Source organism: Herpailurus yagouaroundi, unplaced genomic scaffold (genome assembly GCF_014898765.1).
Source record: "Herpailurus yagouaroundi ecotype Mexico unplaced genomic scaffold, PumYag 162, whole genome shotgun sequence".
Taxonomy (NCBI): Eukaryota; Metazoa; Chordata; class Mammalia; order Carnivora; family Felidae; genus Herpailurus; species Herpailurus yagouaroundi.
In genome coordinates this window covers 9,802,819-9,811,595 of record NW_024412403.1, presented here as the reverse complement: position 1 = coordinate 9,811,595, position 8,777 = coordinate 9,802,819, and the positions used below count along the sequence as shown (strand labels likewise).

General features: G+C 44.2%; 1 long non-coding RNA gene across 1 annotated transcript; it reads left to right on the top strand.

The window, feature by feature from the left end:
* Positions 1–3,901: 3,901 nt before the first annotated feature.
* Positions 3,902–5,811, top strand: LOC121036543 (uncharacterized). The gene is made up of 2 exons (XR_005793379.1): positions 3,902–4,154; positions 5,268–5,811. It is a non-coding gene; the product is annotated as an uncharacterized LOC121036543 (long non-coding RNA).
* The last annotated feature ends 2,966 nt before the right edge of the window (positions 5,812–8,777 follow it).

Here is an 8,777-nt window from a genome sequence, read left to right as displayed (position 1 = left end):
TAACGAGTAGAACAAGCACCAGGGATGGGGTAAGAGTATCAGATTTGAAGTCTTAATTAAACGGGGCACCTGGGTGGCTCAGTCGGTTGAGCATCAGACATCTGCTCAGGTCGTGACCTTGTGGTTCATGGGTTTGAGTCCCACACTGGGCTCTCTGCTGTCAGCACGGAGCACTGCTTCTAATCCTCTGTCCCCCTCTCTCTCTGCCCCAACCTCACTTGCTCTCGCTCTCTCTCTCTCTCTCTCTCTCTCACTCGTTCTCTATCTCTCAAAAATAAATATTAAAAATTTTTAATAATAAAGTCTTAATTATAGACCTCATGCCAAAGTGCAAGGAATCAAAGTTCCTTATTCCATAGATCCTGAGCCCAGTCCATTCACCAGTCAGCTTTCTGGAGGGACTGGCCCAGGATGTGCTGGGGCAGGGATGGGCTTCCCAGGTGCCCCTCATAGCAAGCTTGAACAACATCCTGGGGTCCTTGCTAGTGGGTCTGACTTTGGAAAAATCAACAAACTCTCCCTTATCCAACCTTGCATCCCAAGCTCCATGACACAGAGCCCTTGGAACCAGGCCAGTGGATGCTCTCAGGTCCTGCTGGTCCTGCTGGTCCCTGCCACCTACAATTTGCAGCTCGTTCCCTCAGTGGTCAGGGCTATCATATCTTCAGCTGAGGCATGTCCTGATGAAACCCTCGTTATAGGCCTTGGGGCCAGGAAGGGAGATGCCTCTGCATTGCCTCCAAGCGTGAGAGAAATGCCAGCTCTTCAGAGGAGGCATAGGCTACTTTTGCAGGCTCAGTGGGTACAAGCGAATCTGGAGGTTTGAGACTTTTGAGAACATCAAAAAGATACTGAATTTCAAGAGTTGCTCACCCCTGCACTTGCAGGGACCTGAGAGTGAGTGCTTCCTTCAATCGCACCCCAGTGCCTCCTTTGTGTCTTCCTAATCACCTGCATCCAGGTGTCAGGGTCCCATTCTTTCCCAGCCAGGGCCCTGACCTTGGCATAGCAGACTGGCCTTGCTTAGAGTTTATTTAACCTTCTTCAGTAGGATCCCAGGAGATTACACACACCAGCTGTTAGGATGGCACCTCAAAACATGGAGAAAGGGATGGCCCAACTTATTGAGGTTCAACTCACAGGGCGGTTCAGGTTCAAAGATGGGGAAACAGACTCTGACCCCACCCTTTGATGAGACAGTTGCAAAACCATACTTCAGTGAACATGGACAGACACAGGGAAAAGTAAAGGAGTGTGGCCACTTTTGCACTCTACCAGCCTGCTAGATTCTGTATGAATTAACAGTTGTCAGGGGTCCCAAAGAAGAGCAGCCCCCAAGGGAGGGAGGGAAGTAGGGACCTGATCAAACTTCTAGGCCAGTCATTTCAAGGCAAGAATCAGAAATTCCTAAACAGATCTGATGTCCCTCTTTTTGAAACTCTGACCTTCCTGGGCTCACTCTACCCTCTAATGAACTCCCTGTGCCTCTTTTAGACTCAACTTAGAAAGGATTCCATGACTTCTGTCTCCAAAATGGACCAAATTTGTAAGCATACCGGAAGGAGTGGACAATTTAGGAATGAATTTCTATAATCTACCCGGCATCCTCCTCCATGATGTTATCACATTCTTTGCCTCAAAAGAGAAGAGAAACAAGGAGGTGGTCTGCCACGTAAAGTGAACTAAAATGCTATTAAGTCTGTACTCACAAAGAAACAAAAAGAAGGAAAGAAGAAAACCCTAAAAATATTGAGGTTGAGTGCCAAATGTAGCATATGTTCTTGGGAATCTGATCTTTGCAATGAATCTCCCAGACGGCCTTGGAGGGAGCTCGGCGGGGAGTGAAATGAGGTGATAGGAAGTGGCCCGTGTAAATCTCCACCCTGGGTTTCACCCATGGAATAACCATGTGTGAGCTCTCACTCTTCTCCTTTGAAGATTGGCATTTGATAAAGCAAAGCATAATTTTCTAAATCCCACATACAATTTTTATTTTTATTTGCAAAATTATTTTCTCTGCTCCTTTCCTTTTCCTGATTCTCCTTTTCCTTGCTCTTTTGGTTTCTTTTCTCTCCTCCCTTAGAAACAAGGATTTTCAAGCTCTGCTAACTTGTCAAGCCAGAAGGCCAAAGAATAAGAACTCTAGGGCCCTTTGGTTTCTCCCTTTCCATTTCAAAAGATGATGAGGTCAGGTCAATTTGCAAGGTAGACTGGTGCTGTATTACCTAATCGTGGCTCCAAGAACAGGAATTTGGAAGGAAAAAAAAGGACTAATTAGGTCTCTCCCTCCTAAAATGTCTCTAAAATGTGGATTTAAGAAAACATGTGCTCCAGAGTCACACGGAAAGAACTGGAAGAGCTTTTTGATTTCAAAACGCAGTGGGCCTGGGCCTTGAAGGGAATTTAGAGAGCTTCCAGCTATAAACCAGTCTGATCCCCTAAATTAGCCAGATCCCTGGCTGAGCTCACAGAGACACTGTTCCCATGAGGTGCCATGCTGAGGACAATTCTTGGACAGGAATCAATAAGATGCTCTAAGTTGAATTTGCCTTAATGAGCTTTTTGTCCTCAGAAAGACCCACAAATGGGAAGTGGCCTAGCCTGATGGTGAAGAGCACAGACCCAAGCCAGATTTCCCAGCATCGAATCCCAGCTCTACACGAGTTATGGGTTGAATTGTGTCCACTCCCCCGCGTCTCTCCCAAAATTCAGATGTCATTATGTCAGAGTCCTTATCTCCCAACACCTCAGCATGTGACCTTATTTAGAGATCAGGTCTTTACAGAGGTAATCAAGTTAAAATGAGGTTGTTAGGGTGGGCCCCTAATCCAACATGACTGCTGTCCTTATGAAAAGGGGACATGTGGACACGGACACCCACGCAAAGAAGATGCCTTGTGAGGATGCAGGCAGAGATCAGGGTGATGCTTCCACAAGCCAAGGAATCCCTCACCCCTACCCCCCAAATTGTCAGAAACCACCAGAACTGGGAGAGAGTTCTGGAGCAGATTCTCCTTCATGGTCCTCAGAAGGAACCAGACCTGATGACACCTTGATCTTGGACTTCTGGCCTCCAGAACCATGAGAGAAAAGGTTTCTGTTATTTAACCCACTCAGTCTGCAGTACTTTGTCACAGCAGTCCTGGCAAACTAACACCACATCACCATCTCTCTGTGTGACTCTGGGTGCCGCTCCAGGAAACATGTGAATGATATACCGTGTCCAGCTCAGATAGCTGTGAGGAGGATTATATGAATTAATATGCACAAATGCTTTCAATAGAAGTGGGTGCAAAGGGGTACCTGGGTGGCTCAGTCGGTTGAGCATCTGACTGGATTTCAGCTCCGGTCATCACCCCAAGGTCATGGGATCAAGCCCCTCATGGGCTCGGCAAGGAGCCTACTTAAGATTCTCTCTCTCTCTCTTTCTTTCTTTCTTTCTCTCTCTCTCTCTCTGGCCCTCTCCCCAACTTGCGTTCTCTAAAGTAAATTTTAAAAAAAAGTGGACACAAAGGAAAGGCTATGTGAGTACTTGTTAAATAATTTTAAGTCAATATGTCAACATCATACAAGTCATTATAGGAATTATTAGTTAATTCATCTGTCTTTGCAGCCAGTGTGGTATTAAGGAGAAATTTTAAAATCCTTTAGAAAGTGTAAAAGCCATTACTTATTCTAAGCATCGTCCATAAATTGTTATAATTAGAGCTATGCTGTTTTCTTCGTTTTTCTTTCAATAGTGTGATCGGGCAGTGCCTCGGGCCGTTAGGCTTCTAATAAATTATTAATCTGGGAGTTAATAATTCATGTTAATTGGTGCTGTAAGCCACTTTCTCTGGCAAATGTGAGCAAAGGTCAGACCTTCTTCACAGCAAAGATGAAACCTTTTCTAAGTTTCTTTTTCCATGTTCTATCATGGAAACATTAAGATATGGAAGGCAAAATTTAACTAGGGCTGGGAAAGTGAGATAATTCCAAGGATAAAGGTCTAGACCTTCAGTCACAATTCGTGGGCCAGCACTGCCTCCACAGCCCTGTCAGAGGTAGAGGAGAGCTCCAGGGAACTCAGGGGACCCCAGCCCCATGGGATCCTCCTCGTGAAGGATGCAGCAACTCAGGTGTGCGACTCTCCAACACGACATTGTAGAATAATTGTAAGTGTGACTCGTTGACCAAACTATTTTTTTTTTCAGACAATAAAATAAGGCACTCAAAAGACTGGCTCGCCAGTGGGATTTTTCATAATGAATGATGATTCTGCTAAATTACAAGGCACAGCACAGACAGCATTCATTCACAGAGGGCAACCACACCAGAATCTCAGGGAAATCTCTGTCACCGTTGATGTCTTTGATTTTAATTAATGTATTTAGTTGTGTCTTTGGTTTTATCCCCCAGAAAGAATTTGAGGTAATTCCTGATTGCAGACCACGGAACACAAGAAACCAAAGGCTTCTTCCCTCAATAAATTTGCATTTACTTCTCAACTCATTGATTCATCCTTGGGTCTTGAAGCAGCTGCTAGTGGCCTAGATGTTCTGGGTGTTTTATACCTTTTTTAGCCTCGATAATTACTTGAATGTTTCATGTCAAGCCACAGACTGATGCAATGAAATAACATTTTCCCATTTGGATAATAAAATTGTTCTTACTTTGGGGTTTTTCCCTCATTTTCATGAAAAGATAGCCATAGACTATGTAGAGAATCATGTCTGAAGACTAAGGATAAAATTTAAGAGCAAACCACTAGTTTAAAGAGTTTCAGAGCCAGAAGTCAAACCTTCCAGCTCTTTTTTTCTTTTTTTCCTAAAGAAAATTTGAATAGCATATGCTTTTCATTGTACTCCTTTCCAGTCATTTACATACTGGGGAAATGTATATTTGGCAACAGGTCCTATTTTTAGTTGTCCTTGAAACTTGCCCTTTGAAAATGTTTTCATTTCTGGCTCATATGCGTGTCTTAAGCAAAATGAAAACACAAAGCAAAAAAAAAAAAAAAGAAAAGAAAAATATGTACAGAAAGGAATGATTTTTCCAGCCCCATGTAGCACAATAAGAAAGCAATCATTCAGTTGCGACTTTAAAAATGGATCCGTGCCTGGATTTTCCAAGTATTTCCTTCTAAATGACTGTTTCTCTACAGAACTGAACTAATGTAAAGAGACAGGTTGTTCCACTGCCAGAACTGAACAAGCAAAAAAAAGGAGGCAGGCTATATTTTCATAGGAGGAACTTGACCAAATAATACCTACTCTGTTTCCCTGCAGCCTCTTGGGTTGATTCAGAAGAAGGTGCCATATGCCCCCCGCGTGTCTCCAAGCATGCTTTCCCAGCCTGGCTCTTGATCAGCACCAAACTTCTATCATTTGCAGTCAGTAACAAAGATTCATCCTTGTGTCTGTCAAGCAACAAGGAGAATCTTTGTCCCTTAGTGTAATTAATAGCCATACCTCCTATGGGAAGACAGAAGAAGAATGCCCTTCATACAGAGACTTGGATTCAGATCAGGCTTCATGGGTCTTTGCTGCTTACTGACCAGTGGAAATGCCAGAGGTCCAGCAAAGCGGGAAGTTGGTAAACAAATGTTTCTTCTGGGGCCACGTGTGTTCCCACCTCCAAGCCCAATAACTGTAGTCCAGGAGAGCTCTCGAACTTTTCCTATTGAACCAGATGGACTTGGAGGCTCCTCCACCATGAATGTCCTACACCCAGGCCTTGAATCCTCCCCGCTGCCTGCCACCACGTTGTTTCCGTGGACCTCCAGACAGCTTCCATGTAGGAGAAAAAAATAAAAATAGAAATGAGAAACCAGGTTGTTTCATTTGTTCAATGACCCTTCAGAGAATGTGAGTTAGGCCCTGTTTTCAGAATGAGAGAAAGGACGACTCGGGCTCGGAGAGCGTAGCACTTGCCCAGAGGACACAGATGGAAACAGCCAAATCCGGATTCAAATCCAGGCTTCATGGCTCACTTTACACTGAATCGTAGACTTTTCTTTCCCTCTCTGGGCTCCTACTTTTTTATTATTTTGACGACCCACTGTCTCTTCTTCCTCCTCTTCCATAAAAATGGTTGGATTTATCTCATTGTCCCCAGACCTTTAACTTGCTGTCCTCCACCCTAGGACAAACCCAATCTTATCTCTCATGGGTTCCTGGTGCCCTTAAGTACTAATAGTGCCTCATCATCACCCTGCTTTCAATTGCTGTGTCTCCAAGATTTCTTTCCAGAGGCCACTTTATCACTTCATTTAACCAACATGTGCAAATTCTAAGGCCAACATTTTTTCTTCTTTTCCTGCCCAAGGAGAAAGTAAATATATCCTGTGCTTTCTGCCCCTGATCTACAATCTCATGTATTTTTAACTTGGCTCATCCATCACATATTCAGATGCTTTTCCAGCAGGCTTTCTCACCTCTCACCTCGTATGAATGTCCAACCCCACTTACTGGAGGTGGTAGGGTCTCATTCTCTGCTCTGTTGCTTCCCTCCAGGTAATCAGCAGTGACTCCCTTCCCCTCTTCAGGGCCCAGAACTCCCCGTTGAAAGCTATCCATCCCTGATATCTGCTTCCCTAACCTCCTCCAACCATAGCTCCGTTTCAAAACCACCAGCTCCCTCCCTTTCCCCACCTTTCCAATCGTCTCACTGTGTCAGCTATGTCCTACCCAGACTAACAACATCTTCCTGCCACCAGAGTATTGCCAGTCAATGTTCATGGTGCTCCTTATCCAATTTAGGAACCTCCCTGACCTACCTGCATTGCAACAGGGCCAGCTTTAATGAGCTGGTTCTGATTTGGGGTGTAGAGCTGTGTGCTGCACCCTAAGAACAGGAGTTCCTGTTAGTCCCAGTGGCACTATGAGGATAATAAATTATACTACATTTGCATTAAATCCTAATTCTATACATGTATATTAAATTGTAATCATTCCAAGCTCACAAAATTCTTTGCCTACAGAAGGTGCTATATTGCAGCTAAGAGCACTCAGCGTTTGTACTGAAAGTTCCTCTCAGTTTGGCAAGCACAATCTTAATTCCTCCCCCAACAGCACCACTTTTGGTGGATGTGCTCCTAAGAGAGTAAATAGTCCCTTCCCCCACCCCAAGCCCCTTTCTACCATATGCCATTGGTTTTGCTTTAAGGAAAAGAGAATGTGGTTTCCTGTGACCCTGGTAGACAAGACAGAGTGAGCTTCTGCTGGTTATACTAACATCTTCTGCTCATAGATTCTGCTAGAGAACTAGAGAGCAAGCTAAAAAGGACCCCTGGGAACAGAAGGGCTGGCTGCCCGCAAATCTGTCCATCTAGCCCAGACTATGCCACGAGTTCCAGACTGAATTGCCTATGAGGTGTCTCGGAGGCACTCGGGTGTCCAAGAGGCAAACGTCACCACTAAAGCCAACTTCTTCGCCACCTCTGCAGGTGAAACCAGACAGGGATTAGCAAGTTATCCTGGACTTCTCCTCCTCCACCATCCCCTGCCTTCTCCAAGTCATACCCAAATCCCGCTGACCTAAAGTCCCCTGAATCTGTTCTCTCCTCTCCAACCCCATCATTCCTCCTCCAGTTCACAACTAGAAATGGTATCCCAGTCCACACCACCTTTTAACCTGCACCCAGGGATTGTTTGAAACCCTTCCCCACTTCTCTGTTGTCTACACCACACACTTGTGAAGACATCTGGGCCAGGCAGATGGCTTTGGGGCAACCGGAGCCAAGCCCTCAGTGTTCCTTCTCAGCTGGCTCTCTAGCTCACCCTCCACACTAGAGACCGGTGCAGCCCTCTGCTCAACTCCATTAATGGAAGGTATTAGAAGAGCAGCAGAAGCTGTTTTGCATCTCTTAGGGCGGCATAGAGGGCTTTCCAAGGTCTGGCATCTGCTGAATGCTATTTACGGCAGTAGTGGACTGCTTATAGTTCTCCATACCCACCTGCCTTTGTATATATGCTCCCAGCAGGAAGATCTTTTCCCTACATTCTCACACCCCCATACAACATCCTTCCCCCATTATTCATCAGAGGAAAAGTTATTTACAGGCTTGCTCAGATATTATACCCTCTGAGATCTTTCTGACTGCCTCATCCTTAACCTGAACCCCAAGTTCCTTCACAGAATGAAACACACCACCTGCACCCAATAGTAGACTTCCACTGACAACAAATTAGTTTGTTGAATATTTTAATATTGTTGTTATTATTCACAACATTTTTTACTGGAGTTGTAGTTTGTAGCCATTATTGTTTGATAAGTAGAAGTGCAATATGCCTGTATATATTTTAATTTGAATCTCATGAAATTAGAAATATTTGTCCACTTTTACCTAAAAAAAAGGTCAGTGTTAAATATATGTATTCCTATGTAACGTATCCTTATGAGATAGACCACACAGCTAATCTAACTTTAATTTGCTATGGGCACTACTTGTTATACAAAAATTCTAAAGAAAAAGGTCAAAAACCACAAGCATGATTATCTAAACATCAAACTACATTTTGTGAAACTAAGGAAGTTTCACCTTGCCATCAATCTGTGAGTCACAGCAGGAAAAAGGCTTGATAGACAGAGAGTGGCTCACTTCACCCGCCTTTGAAGGAACTACACCCTTTTCTCCTTCATGGATTATTTAAATCAAGACATAAAAGTGGCCATTCTGGAAATGGATGGATGCTGCCAGGTATCATACGACAGGAAGATTTTATCTACCCTTCTCCTATTCATTGTTCCCTCCCACATACATACTGAAAAAATGCCAGGGATCACTAGGCATCGCT